Below are 26,422 nucleotides of genomic sequence, written 5' to 3'. Positions count from 1 at the left end.
CCAAGCCACAAGTTGCTGGACAATTTACATTATTAATGGCAAGCGCCATTAAATTCGCCGATATTTTGGCAGCAAAAACTGGGCCAATGTATTATTTTATCAGGGAGATACAAGAAATTTACTTTTTAAGCAAAATGGCATTCTAAATTATTGAAGTATTGCTCAGAGATAGCACTCATCTGAGTCAGAAGATTATGGGTTCAAGTCCCACTCCAAAGGCTTGAGCACACAATCTAGGCTGACACTCCAGTGCCATACTGAGGGAGTGCTGCACTGTCGGAGGTGCCACCTTGCAAATGAGACATTAAACCAAGGCCACATCTGCTCTTTCAGGCAGACGTAAAAGATCCCACAGCATTATTGAAAAAAGAGCAGGGGTTGTTCTTCCCGGTGTTCGAGCCTACATTCATTCTTCAACCAATAACACCAAAAATAGAAAGGACCTGGTCATTTATAACATTGCTACTTGTACGACATTGCTGCGTTCAAATTGGCTTCCACATTCACCTGTATTACAACAGTAAGTACACATCAAAGGTACGGTATTTTAGGATGTAAAGGGAATGTGACAGGCACTATATAAATGCAAGTTCTTTCTTTTCTTTCTAAATGTTCTCCTTTCCTTTCCTTACATATCCACAATTCCCAGAAAAAAATGTGCATTGAAACAATTTTCTATATTCTTTTGATGGCTTCATGAGATAAGCCCCACCAAGTGTTGTAAGTGAACAGTTATACCATAAAGTTTCCAGTTCAATACAGTCCGTATTGAATTACATAGAATGGCGTAGAATATACAGCACAGAAACAGGCCATTCGGCCCAAGTAGTCTGTACTGGTGGTTATACTCCACATGAGTTTCCTCCCACTCCATCTGCCTCATCTCAGCCTTTCAGCCTATCTTTCTGTTCCTTTTTCTCTCATGGACTCGGCGAGTCTCCTTTTGAAAGCATCCAAGCTATTTACCTCAACCACTAACCACTGTCTGAGTAAAGACATTTCTCCTGGTTTCCTTATTGGATTTATTAATAACTATCTTGTTTCCTACATTGCAACAGTGAATACACTTCAAAAGCTATTGGCTGTAAAGCGATTTGGGATATCCGGTAGCCGCGAAAGGCGCTATATAAATGCAGTCTTTTTTTCTTTGTATTTATAGCCCCTAGTTTTGAATTCTCCCACAAGTGGAAACATTCTCTCAACAGCTACCTTATCCAACCCACTGTCATTTTAAAGGCCTCTATTAGGTCACCTCCACCTCTTCACTTTTCTAAAGAAAAAAGTCCCAACCTGTTCAACCTTTCCCGATAGCTGTACACTCTCAGTTCTGGTACCATCCTTGTAAATCTTTTTTTTTGCACTTTCTCCAGTGCTTCAATGTATTTTTTATAGTATGAAGACCAAACTGTGCACAGTACTCGAAATGCTGCCTAATCAGTTTAACATAACTTCACGACTTTTAAATTCTATATCCCTAGAAATAATGGTTTCTGAAGAAGGGTCATCGACCTGAAACGTTAACTCAGATGCTGCCTGACCTGAGCTGCATTTTCTGTTTTTATTATAAATAAATCCCAGTGCTTGTTTAACATTTTTCATTGCTTTGCTGATGTGTTATGCTGCTTTTAATGATTTGTTCACCTGTAGCCCGAGATCCCTTTGCTCTTCTCCCCCATTCAGCTGCTTTTTTTCCCCCAAAGGTGCAGGTGATGTTTCTATTTTTCCTACCAAAGTACATCACCTCACATTTATCTATGTTATAGTTCATTTGCCACATAACCGTCCATACACTTCACCAGAGGATGAGCTTAAAAAGAATATTAATATCAAACAGACCCAGCATCTCCAATCTTTTCTCATAGCCAAAATTCTCCAGTCCAGGCAACATTCTTGTAAATCTCCTCTGCACCCTTTCCAGTGCAATCACGTCTTTCCTGTAATGTGGTGACCAGCACTGCACACAGTACTCCAGCTGCGGCCTATCCAGTGTTTTATACAGTTGAAGCATAACATCCTTGCTCTTGTATTCTATGCCTTGACTAATAAAGGCAAGTATTCCATATGCCTTCTTAACCACCTTATCTACCTGGCCTGCTACCTTCAGGGATCTGTGGACCTGCACTCCAAGGTCCATTTGTTCCTCTACACTTCTCAATGTGTATTCCCTTGCCTTGTTAGACCTCCCCAAATACATTACCTCACACTTATCCGGACTGACTTCCATTTGCCACTGACCTGTCCACCTGACCAGTACATTGATATCTTCCTGCAGTCCGTAGCTTTCTGCTTCATTATTAACCACACAGCCTATTTTAGTGTCATCTGCAAACTTCTTAATCATATCCCCAACATTCAAATCCAAGTCATTGATATCTAGCACAAAAAGCAAGGGACCCAAAACTGAGCTCTGCGGAACCCTACTGGATACAGCCTTCCAATCACAAAAACACCCATCAACCATTACCCTTTGCTTCCTGCCTCTGAGCCAATTTTGGATCCAACTTGCCACTTTGCCTTGGATCCCATGGGCTTTTACTTCCATGACCACTCTGCCATGTGGGACCTTATCAACAGCTTTGCTAAAATCCATATACACTACATCATACGCACTGCCCTATCACTGGCATTAAGCTGGCTGGTCCATAGTTGCCAGGTTATGTTCTATCTCCCTTTTTATATCTAGGAGCAACATTTGCTGTCGCCAATCCTCTGGCAGTATCCGTTTTATATTATATATTATATATATAAAAACTAAAGCCTCCGTGAGCTCCTCCTTAGTTTAGTTGAGTATGGGTGGGTACATACCATCCAGACCTGGAGTTCTATCCTCTTTTAGTTCTGCTGGTTTGTCAATTATTTTCTCTCTTTCTATCCTAACTGTATTAATATTCTTTTTAAGCTCATCCTCTGGTGAAGTGTCTATTTTATCATTTTCTTTAGTAAAAACTGAAGCGAAGTGGTTATTCAATACTTCTGCCATTTCGGTCATTACCGCTGAGTTTAACTTGCTCATCCTTTATTGACCCGACCCCTACTTAAGTTTTTCTTTTGTTGTTTATGTTTCTACAGAAAACGTGATCATCTATTTTTATATTACTACATACTACTAATTCAAGATGGTTGCTGAACTGGCAGCTCCCTCGGGAGCTCTTGGCTGTGCAATTCTAGCCTTGATCACCTATTGCCATCCTTTGCCCTTTCTCCCACAATTTCCTCTCTTCCACTGTTTAAGTTCCCTTGGCTCTAATAGTGGGTGCATTTTAGCCCTAGCTACAAGTTAAATGCAAGTTCAAAGTTACTTGGGCCCACTGCACATGCCCCGACCACACCTGCTCTATTTTAATCAGTGAGCAATGGATCTTTACTCAGATTTGGCTTCGAAATTCCTGGACTTCTCTGGGCATCGAGACTACGCTTCTCCAATGGACTCCATTGTCGGACTCAGCTGCTGTGTCTCTGACAATAACTTTGTCCAGCCTACAGCCCATCACCCTGCTGTTATTGCTGAGCCTGTGACTGACCTATTAATCTTACTGATGTTTACTCTCCAGCTACCGTGTGGTTCCTGGCTAGAAATGCACTCTCCTGGGCCATAGCCCATTTCTCTGCCGATTCTGGATCTTATGGTGACCTTCAACTTTGCCACCACTTTTCTGATCCACGATCGATCCTGGCTCTTGATTCCCACGGAAATCCCTCCAGCGGTCCATCCATCGATACTCTACCCTTCAAATAGCTTCTGGATCACTCGCCCTCCACACCTGTCTGGACATCAGTTCATCGATGTTCCATGCTGACTCCACCCGATCTACATCAACTTTATCCCACCACAGGATCTCTGACTTTAACTCTGGGCTCACTCCTATTGTCTCTTCTCTATTCTCCATTTATTACCAGGACTTATCTATCCTAATCTTGCCATATAGCCCTGCCTATGTAACTTGAGTTTCTGTGTCCATTTGCGTGCACGTTTTGGTTGCCACTGCAGATTCGAGCACATCACTTCTATTTTCCCTTTTTTTCTTCTTTTCTCTTTACCCCTCCTAGGCCCCTCTCCCCTGTCGTCAGCCTCCTTTCATCTCTCCCCTCGCAGGCACTCTGCCCTCCCAAATCCCTATCCCAACCCTTCAGCACTCTTAGGTCTTTTTACTCTCTTGCCGCCGTCCCAGGCTTGATTCTCTTTTGAATAAGTCTACAGCTTCCCTCTGTGCCTCACTTGGCTTACTCCGAAGGGCCCATCGAGGCACTTTTCGCTGCCTCCTTACGAGAGCAATCCCGAATGCCCCATCCTACGCCCTCCTGGACCTATCCCACCCAGCGTGCTCACTGGGTGCTAAACTTGCCAATCTCCTTCCCACCCCACTCGCCCCTCCCAATACTGACCCTCTGGACTCCGCAAGTGGATCAACTATCACCGTCCCTCTCCGCATCTCCCTCCAGAATGTCCGTTCACTTGTGAACAAGATCCTTGCCATTCATGCACTTATTGTGGACTATCGCATCAACATCAAGGCCTTCGACAGAAACCTGGCTGAGGGATGATGACACCGTTCCCCTAAATGAAGCCTGGCTATACCTTCCACCACTTGCCCCGCCAAAACCACCGTGGTGGCAGTGTGGCTCTTATCACCAAATCACATCCTGGTCTGTCCCCTGACTCCTCTGGCACCTTCTCCTCCTTTGAGCATCTCACCTTGTTCCACCCCTCTCACCTCATTTAAAATTCTCATTCTCTACCACCCCCAAAGTACCATGCCAAGTTTCTCACCGAGATATCTTTACTCCTTTCCTCCCTCATCCTCTGTGATTTAAATCTCCATCGCAACTCATCATGCTCGCTCTCCTGGTTCACTGCCTTCCAATCCTCCCTGAATATAAAATTCCCTACCCACATTCGACCTTGCCATCTCACATAGTCCCTCTACTCCCATCATGTCAATCACAGATAAGGTCATCTCTGATCACTTCCTTGTATCCCTCTCCACCCATATTCTCCCTTCCTCCTCTCAAACAGAGTTCCTTCTGTGTCCGTCCTGGAAAAAAACAAATCACTTACAACTAACTGTACTTTCAAATTCCCAACTGCCTAGCCTCTGGCCTTCCATTCACAACAACATTTCTGCAGCAACTGAACTGCTCAGTCACCCTTTCACCTCCACTTTTCATGCCCTTGATCTTGTAACGTCTGTAAGCTTGTAATGTTGTAGCTCCACACTGTGGATGTGGACGTATTGTGTTACTGCAACTAAAAGGTGAATAAATGAGTCAGCTGACCAGAAGCTTCCAGAACTTCTGAGATGCTGTCTGCCATAATAGAAAGCTGTGTGTGCTGTGCTCTGTGAATATACCACATTTGGCGATGAGATGGGATTTTTAAGATGATATAAAGCTGAAATTTTGTTGGTGAAGGATTCAGCCAGCCGACAGACACACTTTGGAAGCTTCTGTCTTTAGAAATAGCTACAAAATCCGAGATTAAAAAAAACGAGCACGCTGTCTGCACTGCAGAGACAAAATGGCGGCACCCATAGCAGTAATGCAAAACTTAGATGAATATAAACGCGACCAGGAAAGTTTTAAGGCGTATGTGGACCGGCTAGAAATGTATTTCACTGCAAATAATATAATCTAAGTTCCAGAGAATGCAGATCAGAAGCCGGCTGTGCTGGAACAGAAGTGAGCTATCTTCTTATCGGAAGCGGGTCCTGAATTGTATGAAATGCTGGTAAATCAGCTTGTGCCTGACGAGCCAAAGGACACAACGCTTAAAGAGATTTTAATGAAGCTGGAGCAGCACTACACTCCAAACCGCTAGAAATTGCTGAAAGCTATCGTTTCGGGATACGGAATCAAAAGGCTAATGAAAATATCAGTGAGTACATTGTAGCATTAAAAAAGCTATCTATTCACTATAATTTCAGAACTTTTCAAAACCGAGCATTGCGGGACCGTTTTGTTTGTGGGATGAAAAATGATGCGATCAGAAGAAAGTTATTGACGACAGATGACTTGACTTTTGAGATTGCTTGTCAGACAACGAGGTCAATGGGCATGGCCAATCAATATTCCCGAGAATTTCATAATAATTACAGCCGGCAGACAACTGAGGTGAATCATCTGCAGGTTCAAAGTAAAAGGCGGTGGGGGCCCAAAGTCTCAGAAACTGGAAATTCTAACAGAGCACCAAAGTCGTGCTATAGGTGCCTAGGGCAACACATTGCTCAAAGTTGTCCATATGTGAAGGCAGAGTGTTTCTTCTGCAGAAAGACTGAGCATCTTGCAAAGGCATGCTGACTGAAAGCAGCTTTCAAAGTTATGAGTCCAGTTTTCAAAGCTATGAGTAGAAATCCCCAGAGACTACATAGCATGGAAGAACAACAACAGGACGAGATGTTAAGAGTTAAACGTCATCAGGAGCTCGAAAATTATCAAAATCCACATAGAGGTTGCGGGATTCAAGATACCAATGGAATTTGACACGGGCGCATCTGTTGGTGTAGTGCCGGAGTCGCTGTATCTCGACAAATAGCGCGATTTCCCATTGGAGAAATGCAAGATGGAGCTGCGAGGCTACTCGGGAAAGAAAATTCCTGTGGTAGGTCGTATCACCGTACCAGTGAAATACCAAGATCAATTTCAGAACTTGCCTCTAATAGTAGTGAAAGGAGACAAGCCTGCCTTACTAGGAAGAAATTGGGTGAGATCACTGAAGTTGGATTGGAGTGAGATTTTCCATGTTGAAACGAGATTTGCATCAACGGATGATATTATCAAGAATTATCCGAAGGTGTTCTGCGAAACGGGCAGTCCGATCCAAGGCTTCAAGGCAAGTGTCAGGGTACAGAAGGACGCTAGATCAGTTTACTGCAAGCCACGTTCCATACCATATGCACTCAAGGAGAAAGTTGAGCAAGAACTCAAAAGACTGAGTTTATTTGTAAGATAGATCAATGTAATTGGGCTACACTCATTGTTGTTGTACCTAAGCCTGATGGTAAAGTAAGATTGTGCGGTGATTATAAAGTAACCGTAAACCAGGTTCTAGAGGGTAATGTCCCCAATACATTGCCGAATATAGAAGATTTGTTCACAATATTGATAGGTGGTCAGATTTTCTCAAAACTGGATCTTACAAATGCCTACTTACAGCTTGAACTAGATGAGGAGTCCAAGTCATGTTTGACTATAAATACTCATATAGGCCTATATCAATTTAATAGGCTACCGTTTGGAGTGTCTTTCGCCCCTGCCATATTCCAAGGGGTGATGAACCAGATTTTGCAAGGTATTGAACGGGTAGTATGTTATTTGGATGACATACTAATTTCAGCACCAAATAGACAAATTCATAATAACATATTGAATGAAGTCTTCAAACGGCTAGAGAAGCACAGAGTACGAGTGCCTGCTCGTAAGTGTGAATTATTTCAAAACTCAGTGGAGTACTTAGGGTACAGAGTAGACAAAGATGGTTTACATCCAATCATAGGAAAACGGGATGCAATTAGAAATGCACCCACTCCCAGGACTGTCACTGAACTTTGTTCATTCTTGGGTCTTTTGAACTATTATGGGAAGTTCCTACCAAATTTGCCTACAGTATTACATCCACTGAATGAACTATTGAAAAAACAAGTCCATTGGAAGTGGTCAAAAGAATGCGATACAGCATTCAAGGAGCGTAAAAGCAAATTGGTAGAGAGCACCATGTTAGTTCATTATGACATATCTAAGGAGATTAAGCTAGCATGTGATGCCTCTCCGCCTGGATTGGGGCAGTAATCTCTCATGCATTATGTAGTGGGGAGGAGAGACCAATTGCTCAGTGCCAGTGAGTAATTATGCGCAAATCAAAAGGGAAGCTTTGGCATTAATTTTTGTGGTCAAGAAGTTTCACAAATACTTGTATGGTCGTAAGTTTACCATCGTTACGGTCCATAAGCCCCTAACAGCAATCCTCCATCCAAAGTCCCCAGTTCCAACATTAGCTGCAGCCCGAATGCAGAGATGGGCTTTGATTTTGTCAGTATATACATATGATATTGAATACAGACGATCAGCTGATCACAGTAATGTTGATGCAATGTCTAGATTGCCTTTCCCATCACAAGTTACACCCAATAGGGAAGAAGTGTTCTATTTTTCATACATTGATGAACTGCCAGTCACAGCTGAAGAGATTGTTAGAGCAACCAAACGTGACCCAGTGATGTCAAAGGTGTATGATTATAATGCAAATGGATGGCCAAACCAGGTAATAGACAAAGATATTCATCCATTCTTCATTCGTAGGAATGAATTATCAGTCGATAAAGATTGTATCATGTGGGGTGCAAGAGTGCTAATACCAAATAAATCCAGGTCCAAATTATTAGGAGACCTCCATGACTAGCATCTGGGAATGTGCTTGACCAAGAGTTTTGCACGCAGTTATTTATGCTGGCCAGGTCTTGATAAAGATATAGAGTACATCGTGAGTCAGCGTACGACATGTCAATCGGTAAGCAAGCAACCACCATCAGTACCATTACAGCCATGGAGATGGCCTCCCAGGGTGTGGCAAAGGCTACATATTGATTTTGCTGAGCTAGGACAACAATTGTTCATTGTGATTGATGGCCATTCAAAGTGGGTTGAGGTGTTTCCAATGTGGAAAATAACAACAAGTAAAACATTGGACATTTTGCAAAGTTTATTTTCTTCATTTGGCCTCCCAGAAGAAATTATTTTGGATAATGGACCACAATTTTGTTCAGAAGAATTTGCACAATTCACGAGCAAAAATGGTGTGAAACATACCAAGATTCCACCATACCACCCTGCTTCGAATGGTGCAGCAGAATTGTAAAACATGCCCTCATAAAACAAATGTTGGATCCAAATCCAAAGAAACGACAGTTGTCATTGGATCACAAATTTGCTAATTTTCTAATGACGTAATGCAGGAAGAGTAGTGCAAGGAAGGTAGTGCAGGGGTCCCCTGTGGTCATCCCCCTGCAAAACAGATACACCGCTTTGAGTACTGTTGAGGGGGATGACTCATCAGGGGAGGGCAGCAGCAGCCAAGTTCATGACACCGTGGCTGGCTCTGTTGCACAGGAGGGCAGGAAAAAGAGTGGAAGAGCGATAGTGATAGGGGATTCAATTGTAAGGGGAATAGATAGGCGTTTCTGCGGCCGCAACCGACACTCCAGGATGGTATGTTGCCTCCCTGGTGCAAGGGTCAAGGATGTCTCGGAGCGGGTGCAGGACATTCTAAAAAGGGAGGGAGAACAGCCAGTTGTCGTGGTGCACGTTGGTACCAATGACATAGGTAAAAAAAGGGATGAGTTCCTACGAAATGAATTTAAGGAGCTAGGAGCTAAATTAAAAAGTAGGACCTCAAAAGTAGTAATCTCGGGATTGCTACCAGTGCCACGTGCTAGTCAGAGTAGGAATCGCAGGATAGCTCAGATGAATACGTGGCTTGAGCAATGGTGCAGCAGGGAGGGATTCAAATTCCTGGGGCATTGGAACCGGTTCTGGGGGAGGTGGGACCAGTACAATCCGGACGGTCTGCACCTGGGCAGAATCGGAACCAATGTCCTCGGGGGAGTGTTTGCTAGTGCTGTTGGGGAGGAGTTAAACTAATATGGCAGGGGGATGGGAACCAATGCAGGGAGATAGAGGGAAACAAAAAGGAGGCAAAAACAAAAGACAGAAAGGAGATGAGGAAAAGTGGAGGGCAGAGAAACCCAAGGCAAAGAACAAAAAGGGCCATTGTACAGCAAAATTCTAAAAGGACAGAGGGTGTTAAAAAAACAAGCCTAAAGGCTTTGTGTCTTAATGCAAGGAGTATCCGCAATAAGGTGGATGAATTAACTGTGCAAATAGATGTTAACAAATATGATGTGATTGGGATTACGGAGACGTGGCTCCAGGATGAGCAGGGCTGGGAACTCAACATCCAGGGGTATTCAACATTCAGGAAGGATAGAATAAAAGGAAAAGGAGGTGGGGTAGCATTGCTGGTTAAGGAGGAGATTAAGGCAATAGTTAGGAAGGACATTAGCTTGGATGATGTGGAATCTATATGGGTAGAGCTGCAGAACACCAAAGGGCAAAAAACGTTAGTGGGAGTTGTGTACAGACCTCCAAACAGTAGTAGTGATGTTGGGGAGGGCATCAAACAGGAAATTAGGGGTGCGTGCAATAAAGGTGCAGCAGTTATAATGGGTGACTTTAATATGCACATAGATTGGGCTAACCAAACTGGAAGCAATACGGTGGAGGAGGATTTTCTGGAGTGCATAAGGGATGGTTTTTTAGACCAATATGTCGAGGAACCAACTAGGGGGGAGGCCATCTTAGACTGGGTGTTATGTAATGAGAAAGGATTAATTAGCAATCTCGTTGTGCGAGGCCCCTTGGGGAAGAGTGACCATAATATGGTGGAATTCTGCATTAGGATGGAGAATGAAACAGTTAATTCAGAGACCATGGTCCAGAACTTAAAGAAGGCTAACTTTGAAGGTATGAGGCGTGAATTGGCTGAGATGGATTGGCGAATGATACTTAAGGGGTTGACTGTGGATGGGCAATGGCAGACATTTAGAGACCGCATGGATGAACTACAACAATTGTACATTCCTGTCTGGCATAGAAATAAAAAAGGGAAGGTGGCTCAACCGTGGCTATCAAGGGAAATCAGGGATAGTATTAAAGCCAAGGAAGTGGCATACAAATTGGCCAGAAATAGCAGCGAACCTGGGGACTGGGCGAAATTTAGAACTCAGCAGAGGAGGACAAAGGGTTTGATTAGGGCAGGGAAAATGGAGTATGAGAAGAAGCTTGCAGGGAACATTAAGACGGATTGCAAAAGTTTCTATAGATATGTAAAGAGAAAAAGGTTAGTAAAGACAAATGTAGGTCCCCTGCAGTCAGAATCAGGGGAAGTCATAACGGGGAACAAAGAAATGGCAGACCAATTGAACAAGTACTTTGGTTCGGTATTCACGAAGGAGGACACGAACAACCTTCCGGTTATAAAAGGGGTCGGGGGGTCTAGTAAGGAGGAGGAACTGAGGGAAATCCTTATTAGCCGGGAAATTGTGTTGGGGAAATTGATGGGATTGAAGGCCGATAAATCTCCAGGGCCTGATGGACTGCATCCCAGAGTACTTAAGGAGGTGGCCTTGGAAATAGTGGATGCGTTGACAGTCATTTTCCAACATTCCATTGACTCTGGATCAGTTCCTATGGAGTGGAGGGTAGCCAATGTAACCCCACTTTTTAAAAAAGGAGGGAGAGAGAAAACAGGGAATTATAGACCGGTCAGCCTGACATCGGTAGTGGGTAAAATGATGGAATCAATTATTAAGGATGTCATAGCAGTGCATTTGGAAAGAGGTGACATGATAGGTCCAAGTCAGCATGGATTTGTGAAAGGGAAATCATGCTTGACAAATCTTCTGGAATTTTTTGAGGATGTTTCCAGTAGAGTGGATAAGGGAGAACCAGTTGATGTGGTATATTTGGACTTTCAGAAGGCGTTCGACAAGGTCCCACACAAGAGATTGATGTGCAAAGTTAGAGCACATGGGATTGGGGGTAGTGTACTGACATGGATTGAGAACTGGTTGTCAGACAGGAAGCAAAGAGTAGGAGTAAATGGGTACTTTTCAGAATGGCAGGCAGTGACTAGTGGGGTACCGCAAGGTTCTGTGCTGGGGCCCCAGCTGTTTACACTGTACATTAATGATTTAGATGAGGGGATTAAATGTAGTATCTCCAAATTTGCGGATGACACTAAGTTGGGTGGCAGTGTGAGCTGCGAGGAGGATGCTGTGAGGCTGCAGAGCGACTTGGATAGGTTAGGTGAGTGGGCAAATGCATGGCAGATGAAGTATAATGTGGATAAATGTGAGGTTATCCACTTTGGTGGTAAAAACAGAGAGACAGACTATTATCTGAATGGTGACAGATTAGGAAAAGGGGAGGTGCAAAGAGACCTGGGTGTCATGGTACATCAGTCATTGAAGGTTGGCATGCAGGTGCAGCAGGCGGTTAAGAAAGCAAATGGCATGTTGGCCTTCATAGCAAGGGGATTTGAGTACAGGGGCAGGGAGGTGTTGCTACAGTTGTACAGGGCATTGGTGAGGCCACACCTGGAGTATTGTGTACAGTTTTGGTCTCCTAACCTGAGGAAGGACATTCTTGCTATTGAGGGAGTGCAGCGAAGGTTCACCAGACTGATTCCCGGGATGGCGGGACTGACCTATCAAGAAAGACTGGATCAACTGGGCTTGTATTCACTGGAGTTCAGAAGAATGAGAGGGGACCTCATAGAAACATATAAAATTCTGACGGGGTTAGACAGGTTAGATGCAGGAAGAATGTTCCCAATGTTGGGGAAGTCCAGAACCAGGGGTCACAGTCTAAGGATAAGGGGTAAGCCATTTAGGACCGAGATGCGGAGGAACTTCTTCACCCAGAGAGTGGTGAACCTGTGGAATTCTCTACCACAGAAAGTTGTTGAGGCCAATTCACTAAATATATTCAAAAAGGAGTTAGATGAGGTCCTTACTGCTAGGGGGATCAAGGGGTATGGCGAGAAAGCAGGAATGGGGTACTGAAGTTGAATGTTCAGCCATGAACTCATTGAATGGCGGTGCAGGCTAGAAGGGCCGAATGGCCTACTCCTGCACCTATTTTCTATGTTTCTATGTAATACTCCTCATACAACTACTGGTAGAACACCAGCAGAGTTGTTTCTCAAACGACAGCACGAACCAGATACTCATTGTTAAAACCAAATTTGGCACAGTCCGCAGAAGAGACACAATTAAGACAGAAAGAGAATCATGATAGAGGTCGAGTAAAAGAGAGAAGTGTGAAATTAAACCAGAAGGTGAGAGTGAAGAATCATCACCATAAATGGGTAAAGTGGTTACCAGGAAGAGTGGTGAAAATATGTGGTCCTCGCACATATTTGGTCAAGATATTTGATAATGAACAGGTTAGGTTTGTTCACATTGATCATATTTTACCCACAGACATGGAAGGAGTTGAAGGTGGGAATGATTCAATTATTTCTGACTCATCAGATAGTTTTGATACACCAGTAGCATATCCTACATCCAATGTACTGGAAGGAAATCCACGAGAAAATCAGAATGTAAGTCTGAGTCCGAGTCAGGAAAACAAACAGAGTGAGTTTAAATGAAAATCAAGGAAATTCCGTGGAGGAAAACGTTCCTCAGGATGAGCCTCAAATGAGTTTAGATTCGACAAAATGTTTGGAAGGTTCTTTGAGAGCGAAGGTATCCTCTTCGAAACAGAAAACAAGTGGTTAAGTTAAATTTGTAAATATGACAAAATAAGTCCATATCTTTTGTTATATATAAACATGCAAGTTATGTATAATGTTTGCTTTAATTACACTTCTCCCTCCTTAATGAAGAAGTTATGTCTGTCAGCTTATAATCGTGTAGCTCCACACTGTGGATGTGGACATATTGTGTTACTGCAACTAAAGATGAATAAATGAGTCAGCTGACCAGAAACTTCCGGAACTTCTGAGATGCTGTCTGCCATTATAGAAAGCTTTGTGTGCTGTGCTCTGTGAATATACCACAGATCCTATTAAAAAGAATAATCTCTCACACCCGGGTTGTTCCCCCTGGTACGGCCCTCATCTCCGCTCCCTTAAATCCAAGGGACCTAGACGTGAACAATTATGGTGGATAACTGGTTTAACCATTCATTGTTTGATCTGGCTGCACCACATAAAGCACTATCGAGTTCTGCTCTTGTCTGCCAAAACTGCTCACTGTTCCAAGATCATCCTGGAATGCAAAGATAACTCCCGGCTTCTTTTCTCTACTTCAAACTGTCTTCTTACACCCCTCTCCCATCTCCTCCACCCTCATCTCCAACAACAAGTGCGACACGGAGCTCATGGACTTCTTTGTCACTAAGATTGAGATCATCCGATCAGCTGCCTCGGTCGCTTCCCTCCCTTTCCCGAGCCTATTGGGCCAAACTTCCCCTAATGTTCCCCCCTACCCGAGCCCTGAACTCGCATCTTTCTCTAGTTTCTCTCCTATCTCCCCTCATTCATGTCTTTGTTACTTCTAGACTTGACTATTCCAATGCTCTCCTGGCAGGCCTCACATCTTCCACTCTACATAAACTAGAGCTCATCGACAACTCTGCTGCCCGTATCCGAAACCGCACCAAGTCTAGTTCACCCCATCACCCCTGTGCTTGCTGGCTCCCAGTCCTGCAATGCCTCTATTTTATTATTTTCATCTTTGTTTGCAAATCCCTCCATGGCCTCGCCCCTCCCTATCCCTGTAACTTCCTCCAGCCCGACCAACCTCTGAAATCACTGCGCTCCTCCAATTCTGACCTCTTGCACATTCCCGATTTTAATCACTCCACCTTTGGCAGCCGTGCACTTAGTGGATTCACATACATATTTATTCCTCCAGTTAGTTGATCGCAACCAAGAGAACAGCAGAGGGTAAAAATTGAATGGAGTAAAAGAAAACCTGTATTTGTTATAGGAAATGGGCACATCTTATCTGTCAGATATTCAACTGTCATTGTAACCCATGTATAAACTGACCTAAGTTGTACAACGTGAGGACATTGACCATTAGATGCTGAACTTGGGGGAGACATTCCTAACCTGAACTTTCAGGTATAAAAGGGGAAGCTCCACCCACCTTCATCACTTCAGTGCTGGCTAATAAAGGTCACTAGTCACAGACCTTCTTTCAAGAATGGGCCTCGTGTGCATTTATACTGTATAGTAAGGACATATTATTGGCGATGACAAACTGGGATTTAAACCACGCGAGCATGGCCACTAGCAGCACAGACGAGAGGTACTGTGTTGGTGATGATTGGGACGATTTTATTGCGAGACTACAGCAAAGTTTCGTCACTAAGGAATGGCTGGGACAAGATTCGGCCGACAAACGCAGGGCTCATCTCCTGACGGTTTGTGGATCCAGGACGTACTCCCTGATGAAGGACCTTCTAGCGCCAGAGAAGCCGGTGGACAAGACTTTTGAAGAGCTCAGTAAGTTGATCGGGGAACACTTTAAACCGGCGAGCAGCATGCACATGGCGAGACACCGGTTTTACACGCACCGGCGGCGAGAAGGGCAAAGTGTTCCAGACTTCGTGACAGACCTCCGGCGACTGGCGAGCCTATGTAAGTTCCCAGGAGATTCTGCGAGACTTTTTCATTGAGGGCATCGGGCACGCTGGGGTTTTCAGGAAACTGATTGAGACCAAAAACTTGACCCTGGAAAAGGCGGCTTTAATGGCACAGACATTTATCTCAGGAGAGGAAGAGACCAGAATGATGTTTGACAAAATTCTTGGCTTAAATGCAGCAAATGGACAGGGAGTCAACATTGTTAACACGGCACACAGTTCTCCAGGCAGACAGGGGCAATCGGACATGCCCGAGCATGTAGTCAAACCCAAAAGGGGAATTCAACAGAGACAATGGCTAGCTGAACGCTGATTCATGCCATCGCAAGGGACAATGCGGCCAGTAATGGGGCCATCAACACCTGTCAATGGTGCGCTTAAGGACAGTTACAGAGACAGTCAGAGACGATCGACTGGTAATGGACCTTTTGTTTCCAACAACGGCTCATGTTGGAAGAGTGGAGGCAAACACCCAGCTAGAGCTTGCAGGTATCAGCAATATAATTGCAACGTCAACGGTCACTTGGCACGTATCTGCAGGAAGCCTGCAGCCAGGTTGATTTACGTGGAGGACAGGCCCGATGTAAGCCCTACGAGGCGAAATGAACACTGGGGGAAATCGCTGGAAGCTGAAGTTCAGCGAGTTCATGTGGAGCACATATACAATTCATATACCAGGACGCCACTGATAATGATGAAAGTGCTCCTCAATGGCATCCCAGTATCAATGGAGCTAGACACGGGGAACCAACCAGTCCCTGATGAGTATCAAACAGTTTGACAAATTGTGGCTGTCCAAGGCCAGGAGGCCAAAATTATTGCCAATTGACGCACAGCTACAGACATATACAAAGGAGATCATTCCGGTGCTAGGCAGCGCCACGGTAGTCGTGACCCACAAAGATTCGGAGAACAGATTGCCACTCTGGATTGTCCCGGGGGCGGTCCCGCACTACTGGGGAGGAGTTGGCTTGCTGTCATGAACTGGAAATGGGGCGATGTCAATGCAATTTCTTCTGTGGAGCGAATATCATGCTCACAGGTCCTGGACAAATTTGACTCATTATTTCAACCCGGCATCGGCACTTTCATGGGGGCCAAGGTAGTGATTCACATAAACCCGGACGCCAGGCCAGTACACCACAAGGCCAGAGCGGTGCCGTACGTGATGCGGGAAAAGATAGAAGGCGAATTGGACCGCCTGCTGAGGGAAGGCATCATCTCGCCAGTTGAATTCAGTGATTGGCGAGTCCGATTGTGCCGGTGCTCAAGGCGGATGGTCGGTCAGGATATGTGGCGATTACAAGGCCACCATCAATCGGGTACCACTCCAAGACCAGTACCCGCTACCGAGAGCAGAGGACCTCTTTGCGACGCTATTCGGTGGCAAACTTTATTCAAAATTGGACCTGACCTCAGCTTACATGACCCAGGAGCTGGCGAGTGAGTCGAAGAAGCTGACCACCATCACTACACACAAGGGGTTGTTTGAGTACAACAGATGTCTGTTCAGGATTTGCTCGGCCGCCGCAATCTTTCAACGAAATATGGAAAGCCTCCTCAAGTCGATTCCAAGGACGGTGGTTTTTCAAGACGACATCCTCATCACGAGTTGCGATACTGAAGAACACCTCCACAACCTGGAGGAGGTGCTACGCAGACTGGACCGGGTAGGGCTGCAACTGAAAAAGGCGAAGTGCGTCTTCCAGAGGTAGAATTCCTGGCGATGAGGGTAGCAGCAGACGGGATCAGACCAACTGCGTCCAAAACGGAAGCGATCCAGAGAGCACCCAGACCCCATAACACGACGGAATTGCGTTCGTTCCTGGGGCTCCTGAACTATTTTGGTAACTTTCTTCCCAAATTGAGCACACTGTTAGAGCCGCTACACGAAGGTCGCGAATGGGTCTGCGGGGACAGCCAGGAAAGGGCTTTTGATACAGCACGCAATTTGTTATGCTCCAACAATCTGTTAACGCTCTATGACCCATGTAAGAAACTTGTTTTAACGTGCGATGCGTCGTCCTATGGGGTCGGGTGTGTGTTGCAGCATGTTAATGCCAAGGGTCAGTTACAGCCGGTAGCTTATGCCTCCAGAAGTCTGTCCCAGGCAGAAAGGGGCTACGGGATGGTAGAAAAGGAAGCGCTTGCATGTGTATATGCAGTAAAAAAATGCACCAGTACCTGTTTGGCAGGAAATTTGAGCTGGAGACAGATCACAAACTCCTAACGTCCCTTTTGGTCGACAACAAAGCCATAAATGCAAATGCATCGGTCTGCATACAGAGGTGGACACTCACGTTAGCCGCCTATGACTGTACAATTCGGCACAGACTGGGCACTGAAAACTTCGCCGATGCACTCAGCAGGCTCCCACTCGTCACCATCGAGGGGGCAACCGAGCATGCTCTTGAGATGGTCATGGCTGTTGAAGCTTTCGAAAGCGAAGGCTCACCCGTGACAGCCTGTCAGATCAAAGTCTGGACAAATAGAGACTCGCTACTGTCTTTAGTCAAGAAATGTGTCCTGAATGAGGACTGGGCAGCCACGTACGGGGCATGCCCTGAGGAATTTAAACCATTTCACAGGCGCAAGGATGAACTCTCGGTTCAGACCAATTGCCTACTGTGGGGAAACAGAGTAGTCATGCCCCAGATGGGCAGAGAGCTGTTCATCAGAGAACTCCACAATGAGCACCCGGGCATTGTCATGATGAAGGCAATTGCCAGGTCACACGTTTGGTGGCCAGGGATAGATGCAGATCTGGAACTTTGTGTTCGCAGGTACAACACGTGTGCCCAGCTGGGCAATGCGCCCAGGGAAGCCCCCCTTAGCCTCTGGTCCTGGCCCGCCAAGCCATGGTCACGCATCCATGTGGACTGCGCAGGTCCTTTCATGGGAAAAATGTTTTTCATTGTAGTAGACGCCTACTCTAAATGGATCGAGTGTGACATTCTCAATTCAAGCACATCCTCTGCCACGGTAGAAAGTCTACGGGCAATGTTCGCCGCCCATGGTCTACCAGACGTCTTGGTCAGCGACAATGGCTCGTGCTTTATAAGCATTGAATTCCAGGACTTCATTGCAGGAAATGCCATCAACCATGTCAGAACGGCACCGTTCAAGCCGGCCTCAAACGGCCAGGCGGAACGAGCAGTGCAGATAATCAAACAGGGGATGCTCAGAATACAAGTGGGTTCCCTACAAAGCCGCTCATCATGTCTCCTGTTGGCCAATTGATCCCGAGCACACTCGCTCACAGGGGTTCCACCCGCAGAGCTGCTAATGAAAAGGATGCTCAAAACCAGGTTATCCCTTATACACCCCGCCATGAAAGAAATTGTTGAGAGCAGGCGCCAGTCACAATGTGACGACCATGACGGGAATGCAACGGCGTGATGTATTGATGTCAATGACCCTGTCTTTGTCCTCAACTAGGCTGCAGGACCCAAATGGCTCGCAGGCACTGTGATTGCCAAACAGGGGAATAGGATTCTGGTAGTTAAACTTACTAATGGACAAATCTGCCGCAAACACGTGGATCAAACAAAAAGGAGGTTCAGCAACCCCACAGAAGAAGCAGAGGAAGAACACGATGTAGAGTTCACTCCTCCACAGGTGACCGAACACCGGAACCAAGCGGAGAAGAGCCCAGTCACTGTGGGCAGTCCGGACAAGCCTGAGGCACCGCAAACAGCAGACACTCAGGCCAGCGCCCAACAACCGGAGCCCCAACTCAGGCGCTCTACAAGGGAGCGTAAACCACCAGAGAGACTTAACCTGTGATCCCAATAAGACTTTGGGGGGGGAGGTGATGTCATGTATTCAACTATCATTGTAATCCATGTATAAACTGATCTAAGTTGTACACCGTGAGAACATTGACCACTAGGTGGTGAACTTGCGGGAGACATTCCTAACCTGGACTTTCAGGTATAAAAGGGGAAGCTCCACCCACCTTCATCACTTCAGTGCTGGCTAATAAAGGTTACTGGTCACAGAGTGACCTTCTCTCAAGTTTGGGCCTCGTGTGCATTTATACTGTATCGTAAGGACATAGCATTATCTATCTAATTGTTGCCAGAAAATTTCCTGCAATGGCTTCTCTTTCCACTCCCGCATGGTTACCTCTGGTGTCTCCCAAGGATCTGCCCTTGCCCCCCACTCCTATTTCTCATCTATATGCTGCCCCTTGGCGGTATCATCCAAAAACATGGAGTCAGTTTCTACATGTACGCTGACGACACCCAGCTCTACCTCTCCACCACTTCTCTCAAACTCTGCTTGGTATCTAAATTGTCAGACCGCTTGTCCGACATCCTGTACTGGATGAGCAGAAATTTTTTCCAATTAAATACTGGAAAGGCAGAAGCCATTATCTTTGGTCCCCTCCACAAACTGCGTTCTCGAACCACTGACTCCATCTCTCTACCTAGCATCTACCTGAGGCTGAACCAGACTATTTACAACCTAGGCATCATATTTAACTGTGAAATGAGTTTCTAGCCACATATCCACGGCGTAACTAAAACCGCCTTTTTCCACCTCTGTAACATTGCCTGCCTCCGGCCCTGCCTCAGCTCTTCTGCTGTTGAAACCCTCATTCATGCCTTTGTTACCTCTAGACTTGACTACTCCAACTCACCCCTGGCTGGCCTCCCATACTCTATACTACGTAAACTTGAGGTCATCCAAAACTCAGCAGCCCATGACCTAACTCGCACCAAGTCACGATCACCCATCACCCATGGAGTTTCTGACCTACATTGGCTCCCAGTTAATAAATGCCTCGATTTCAAAATTCTCATCCTTGTTTACAAATCACTCCATGGCCTTGCGCCTCCCTATCTCTGTAATCTTTTTCAGCCTCATAACCCCACAAGATGTCTGCACTCCTCAAATTCTGCCCTCCTGAACATCCCTCATTATAACTGCTCAACCATCGGTGGCCATGCCTTCAGCTGTTTGAGCCCCAAGCTCTGAACACCCTTCCTAAACCTCTCCGCCTCTCTTTCCTCCTTTAAGATGCTCCTTAAAACCTATCTCTTTAACCAAGCTTTTGGTCATCTGCCTTAATTTCTTATGTGTCTCGGTATCAATTGTATCTGTTTTATCTTATAACACTCCTGTGAAGCGTCTTGGGACATTTTACTACGTTAAAGGCGCGATATAAATAAAAGTTGTTGTTGCTGTCTCAAAGAGTTTTACCACTTTTTCAGTGCAGATACCATTGTTATATCAGCAACCAGTTACACACAAAATCCCCACAAATGAGAGGAGGCATTTTGGTTTTGGTTCAGGACAGAATGTTGATATAGACACTGGGAGAACTCCCTTTGAATATTGCCGTGGGATCTTTAGCCACCTGAACAAGCACTTCTTTTAAAGTCTCATCCCAAAGACAAGTACCCCTCAACAACTGGCCTCAGCACCCCTTGATGCACAGGGCTGGGCAAAGTCCGCCAGAATCTCCCTTTGCTGACCACAAATCTGACAACCCCAATAGAAGTGTGTAGATGCCCTGCTAATTGGAGCGTGAGCAGGTACAGTGGGAGAGGTGGTAAGCAGCAGAGGAGTGGCGCGGTCAGGGGGAAGGAGCGGCGAGAGATTGCAGAGTGACGTGATCGGGGGCCCAGGAGAGGCGTGGACCCAGGGGCAGCACGGGCCAGCCCCCACAGCGATATGTGTGCGCACTAGGTCCGCGCAGCAGAGCTTGGTCTCCAGTCGTCTTGATTAATCCTTGCCATTGGAACAAGACCTAGCTCTGTCAAGCCCATGTGGTGGGCTGGTGTGCAACGGCCACCACACATTAAAAAAAATCCACGCACAGGCCCCTTCTCCTCCCACCCCCCCTCCTCCCTCCTTCCCTTCCCCCTTCAACATGCAGTTCGGGACCTAGAATATCGGGTCCTTCATCGAAACACCTGTGATCTCATCCCACTTTGGTGTGGAAGCGAGTCGTTCTCGATACGAGGGACCGCCTAAGAAGAAGAAGGGTAGAGTGGAGCTCGGATGTGATACCCTCTGTGGCCGAATAGTCCAACCTGAAATGCCCTTTTTTTTCTCCATGTGGCACCTGCGTGAGGGGGAGCTGAGCCCCGGGAAGCTGATTCCTAGCCTGGGTCCGTGCCGTGAGGCGGGGAAGGCAAATGAAAGCTCTCACCTGAGCCCTCACCAGCTCACCTGCGGCACTGCCAAGTGCACCTGTTGCCTAGCAACACAAAAAAAGGGCCTTGAAAATGTTTGGAGTGTCCCCCAGATCGGGGGTCACTTGACCTAATGTTTATTTTTCTCCTTTAAAAGAGTTGTAGCCTAGCAACAAGGAAGTGCCGGGCCTGCCCGCCCAACCCCCGGGAGAGACAATGGTGGGGGGGAGAATGTTTAATGACGAGGAGTGGCATCCCTCCTCCTCACCTACCTAAACTAATTCCCTCAGTGCTTACCTCAGTGCCGTAGCCTCCTCCGCCCTCTCTGCCGGTCGCTGTCACCCTGCACGCGCGGCACTCTGGGAGCTGTAGTCCTTCCGCCCCCAGCTGCTCGCGTCCAATCAGCGCAGGAGGGGGCCGGGGGACTACAGCTCCCACACGGCACCGCGTGCCGTCAATCACCGCCCAGGTATGGGTCCATTGCACACTGCCCCAGACATGTTCAACCCGCAAACTGCCATCATATAGTAACTTGCTGCAAACTTTAAGTATATTAAAAAATAAATTGCAATTGTTGAAACAAATGAAAGAAACACAAATAATGCTGGACAGCATCTAAAAAAAAAGTTCATCTTTTTGGGGGAGAGATGTGAGATGCAGCCTGGAACCAAATACTAACAGAATTGCCAACAGAAAGGATTCAGTTAACGATTTATTGGGTGTTTGTACAATTGCTTTGATGCACATTATTCTTGGGGATAGAAGGGGGTGGGGAACAGAGAAAAAGTCCATCCCTTCCCTTGGTGAATCACACTTGTTAAAACCATGGTACAAAGTCAATAAATCGTTGATGAGATTGTGAGTCTTGGCAACGCTGCATTATTAATATTCCTCTATCTGTTTTGCAAATGTCAGTGGAAAATCAATGCAGCTGGATCATCAAGAACTAGTTCACAGTTGGCACCTGTCTATTTCTTGAGTGGCTGGCCATAAATGTCAAAGTTATATAGCGGATACTAAAAAAATGATATTTAAGATAAAAGTCCCCCAACCCCCCCATTTCTTTCAGTCTCTCAAGATGAGGAGGCTTTGGGTTCATCAGGCATTTGATGACATTTTGTTATCATGGAATGCAAGTTCAGAATTAAAGGTTTGTTCCTACACTCTCTTGTAAAAGGCCTTACCTACTTTTGGACTGGAAAAGATGTGATGAAACTTGATGAGTTGTCAGCAGTGAAATTCTTTTGCGGCGCAAAAAATAGGCAGATCCTAAATGCTATAGAAATGCACCCATCTAAAATCTAGAAAGAAGGCTCATATATCTAAATACTTCATTGCTTGTAAAGCACTTTGAGATGGTCAAAGGTTGCGAAAGGAGTTATATAAATGCTGGTTCCTTCTTTCACTGTTTCAGTTTCACAAGTTTATAACTTTCTGATCCTCACTGAATACAGTAAGTCATCACAGAAAGTTGAATAGAATGCAATCCGCAAAACTGCTGGTTAAAACCCAAAACAGAATTTGACTTATTCAGGCTCTGTCAGAGCGTGCTCGTGATAACCACAGCAACTCGCATTTAGAAAGCACATGTGTTCAGCAGAAAATATCCCAAGATACCTTAGAGAGAGAAGCAGAAAAAATAGAAATAGATAAGGGAGCAAATGCCAAGTCACGGAGCGAGAAATTAAGAGGGTTGATGGAAAACTTGGTAGAAAAGGTGGCTGTTGAGAAAAAGAAAGACTTGCATTTATACAACAACAACAACTTGTATTTATATCCTTCTTCTTCTTAGGCAGTGCCCTGGAGTCGAGGATGACTTGCTTCCACACTATATTGAGTTCTAAGGTGACTGATGAGTCCAATGTGGGATCTACAGTCTCTGTCACAGGTGGGGCAGACGGTGGTTGAAGGGGCGGGTGGGTGGGGTGCTTGAGTTGCCGTGTGCTCCTTCCGCTGTTTGTGTTTGGTTTCAGCTTGCTCTCGGCATAGAGACTCGAGATGTTCGGCGCCTTCCCGGATGCTTTTCCTCCACTTTGTGCCATCTTGGGCCAGGGATTCCCAGGTGTTGGAGGGAATGTTGCACTTTTTCAAGGAGGTTTTGAGAGTGTCCTTGAAGCATCTGGGAGATGTGATTGGCAGAGGAGGTAGGAAAAACCAACTCCAACGGTACCCTCCTCCTGACAAAATGCTTAGAACATGGCCTTGTCATAACCAACACCCTGTTCCGTCAGAAAGACAAGTATAAGGCTTCATGGCAGCACCCACACTCCAAGCACTGGCATCTGCTCGACTACATCATCGTACGAGCGAGGGACCGCACCATGAAAGGAGCTGACGACTGTTGGATGGACCATCGTCTAATCCGTTCTGTCATCACCATCAACGTAGACCCAAAACAGCAACGACAACAGAAACAATGCCGCAGGAAAATCAACGCTGGAGCACTCAAAGACCCTGCTAAGAAAGCACTATTCAGCCAGCGCCTCACTGCCAACCTGGTGACTCCCAGTAACCCAGAGATGCAGAGTGCCCACAGTGCCTGGTCTGCCCTCAAGGCCTCCATAATCAGCACCTGTGAAGAGACGCTTGGTCACTCGACCAGGAAACACCAAGACTGGTTCGACGAGAACAACCAGGAGATCCAGGAGCTAATAAGCCGCAAGCACAAGGCATTCTTGAACTGGAAACAGCAACACAACTCGGGAGCAAGAATGCAGCTCTACAGACAACTGAAGACCGAGGTCCAACAAAAAACTCACAACCTAAAGAACAAATGTTGGTTGGAGAAAGCGCAGGAACTAGCCAACAATCACGACATGCGTGGATTCTTCAGCGCAGTCAAGACCACCTACGGCCCAAGCATCCAAGGCCTTACCCTACTGCTGACCAAGAACGTAGAGGTACTCATCAAGGACAGAGAGGCAGTCAGTGCCCGCTGGAAGGAGCACTTCGATGATCTCCTAAATCGAGAGTCTGTCTTCGACGTGAGTGTCCCGACTTCATCCTGCAGCATGCTACCGCCACCACCTCAGCACAACCCCAGCCCAGCATGAGGTAGAAAAGGCCATCCGTCAACTGAAAAACAACAAGGCCTCAGGAGCAGATGGAATCCCCACCGAAGCACCAAAACATGGCGGAGAAGCACTTTTGGCTTCAATACACAATCTCATTTCTCTCATCTGGAAGGAGGAGAGCATGCCAGGTGATCTCAGAGACATGGTAATCGTGACCATCTTCAAGAAAGGTGACAAGTCCGATTGCGGTAACTACAGAGGAATTTCCCTGCTGTCTGCCACAAGGAAAGTCATCGTAAGAATCCTCCTCAATCGTCTTCTTCCTGAGACTGAAGAGCTCCACCCAGAGTCGCAATGTGGATTCCGCCCACTAAGGGGCACAATGGACATGATCTTCACAAATCCAAGAGAAATGCAAGGAACAGCACCAACCCCTGTACATGGCCTTCTTTGACCTCACAAAGGCCTTTGACACTGTCAACCATGAGGGACTATGGAGCATCTTCCTCAAATTCGGCTGCCCCCAAAAGTTTGTCGCCATCCTTCGCCTGCTTCACAACGACATGCAAGCCATGACCCTGACCAACGGATCCACCACAGACCCAATTTACGTTCGGACAGGGATCAAGCAAGGCTCTGTCATTGCATCAACGCTCTTCTCGATCTTTCTTGCTGCAATGCTCCATCTCACCCTCAGCAAGCTCCCCACTGGAGTGGACCTAATCTACAGAACAAACGGGAAACTTTTCAACCTCTGCCACCTCCAGGCCAGATCCAAGGTCGTCCCATCCTCTGTCATTGAATTATAGTACGCAGATAACGCCTGCGTCTGCACACACTCTGAGGCCGAACTCCAAGCCATCGTCAACACATTCACAGAAAGGTACGAGAGCATGTGCCTTACACTAAAAGATCCGTAAGACAAAGATCCTCCACCTACCTGCTCCTGCCACACAGCACTGCCCCCCGGTTATCCAAATCCACGATGAGGCCTTGGACAACGTGAACCATTTTCCATACCTCGGGAGCCTATTGTCAATAATGGCACACATCGATGAGGAAGTCCAACACCGCCTTCAGTGTGCCAGTACAGCCTTCGGTCACCTGAGGAAGAGAGTATTTGGAGACCAGAACCTCAAACCCGGCACCAAGCTCATGGTCTATAGAGCAGTAGTGATACCCGCCCTCCTATATGTCTCAGAGACATGGATTATGTACAGCAGGCACCTCAAAGCACTGGAGAAGTACCACCAACGTTGCCTCCGCAAGATCCTGCAAATCTATTGGCAGGATAGGCGTACCAACATTAGTGTTCTTGCTCAGACCAACATCCCCAGCATCGAAGCATTGACCTCGCTCAATCAACTCCATTGGGCGGGCCACATCGTCCGCATGCCCGATACGAGACTCCCAAAACAAGCGCTCTACTCAGAGCTCCAACATGGCCAGCGAGCCCCAGGTGGGCAGAGGAAACACGTCAAGAACATTTATATAGTGCCTTTAATTAGGCGCTTCACAGGAGTATTTTAAGACAAAAAGCTTTACACCGAGCCACAGAAGGAGAAATTAGGGCAGGTGACCAAACGTTTGGTCAAAGAGGTAGATTTTAAGGTGCATCTTGAAGGAGGAAAGAGAGGTAGAGAGGCAGGGAGTTCCAGAGCTTAGGGCCTAGGCAACCGAGGGCACGGCCACCAATGATTGAGCGATTATAATCAGGGATGCTCAAGAGGGCAGAATTAGAGGAGCGCAAATATCGTGGGGGGGTTGTGGGGCTGGAGGGGATTACAGAGATAGGGAGGGGCGAGGCTGTGGAGGGATTTGAAAACAAAGATGAGAATTTTGAAATCAAGGCATGGCTTAAGGTGGAGCCAATGTCGGTCAGCGAGCACAGGGGTGATGGGTGAGTGGGACTTGGTGCAAGTTAGGTCACGGGGCAGCTGAGTTTTGGATGACCTCTAGTTTATGTGGAGTAGAACGTGGGAGGCCAGCCAGGATTGTGTTGGAATAGTCAAGACTAGAGGCATGGATGAGGGTTTCAGCAGTGGATGAGTG

The 26,422-nt window shown here is 46.3% G+C and overlaps 1 protein-coding gene across 1 annotated transcript in view; it reads right to left on the bottom strand.

The window, feature by feature from the left end:
* The window catches only part of tbxas1 (thromboxane A synthase 1 (platelet)), a 329,644-nt gene extending 307,950 nt beyond the window's left edge, over positions 1-21,694 (bottom strand). Inside the window, exon 1 of the mRNA XM_070900690.1 lies at positions 21,654-21,694. The gene's annotated coding sequence lies outside the window, so the exon portion shown is untranslated. The remainder of the gene's footprint in view (positions 1-21,653) is intronic.
* Positions 21,695-26,422: the final 4,728 nt, after the last annotated feature.

This window comes from Pristiophorus japonicus, chromosome 15 (genome assembly GCF_044704955.1).
Source record: "Pristiophorus japonicus isolate sPriJap1 chromosome 15, sPriJap1.hap1, whole genome shotgun sequence".
Classification (NCBI taxonomy): domain Eukaryota; kingdom Metazoa; phylum Chordata; class Chondrichthyes; family Pristiophoridae; genus Pristiophorus; species Pristiophorus japonicus.
Note: the sequence above shows the minus strand (reverse complement) of the source record. Positions and strands in the feature narration are given on the sequence as shown.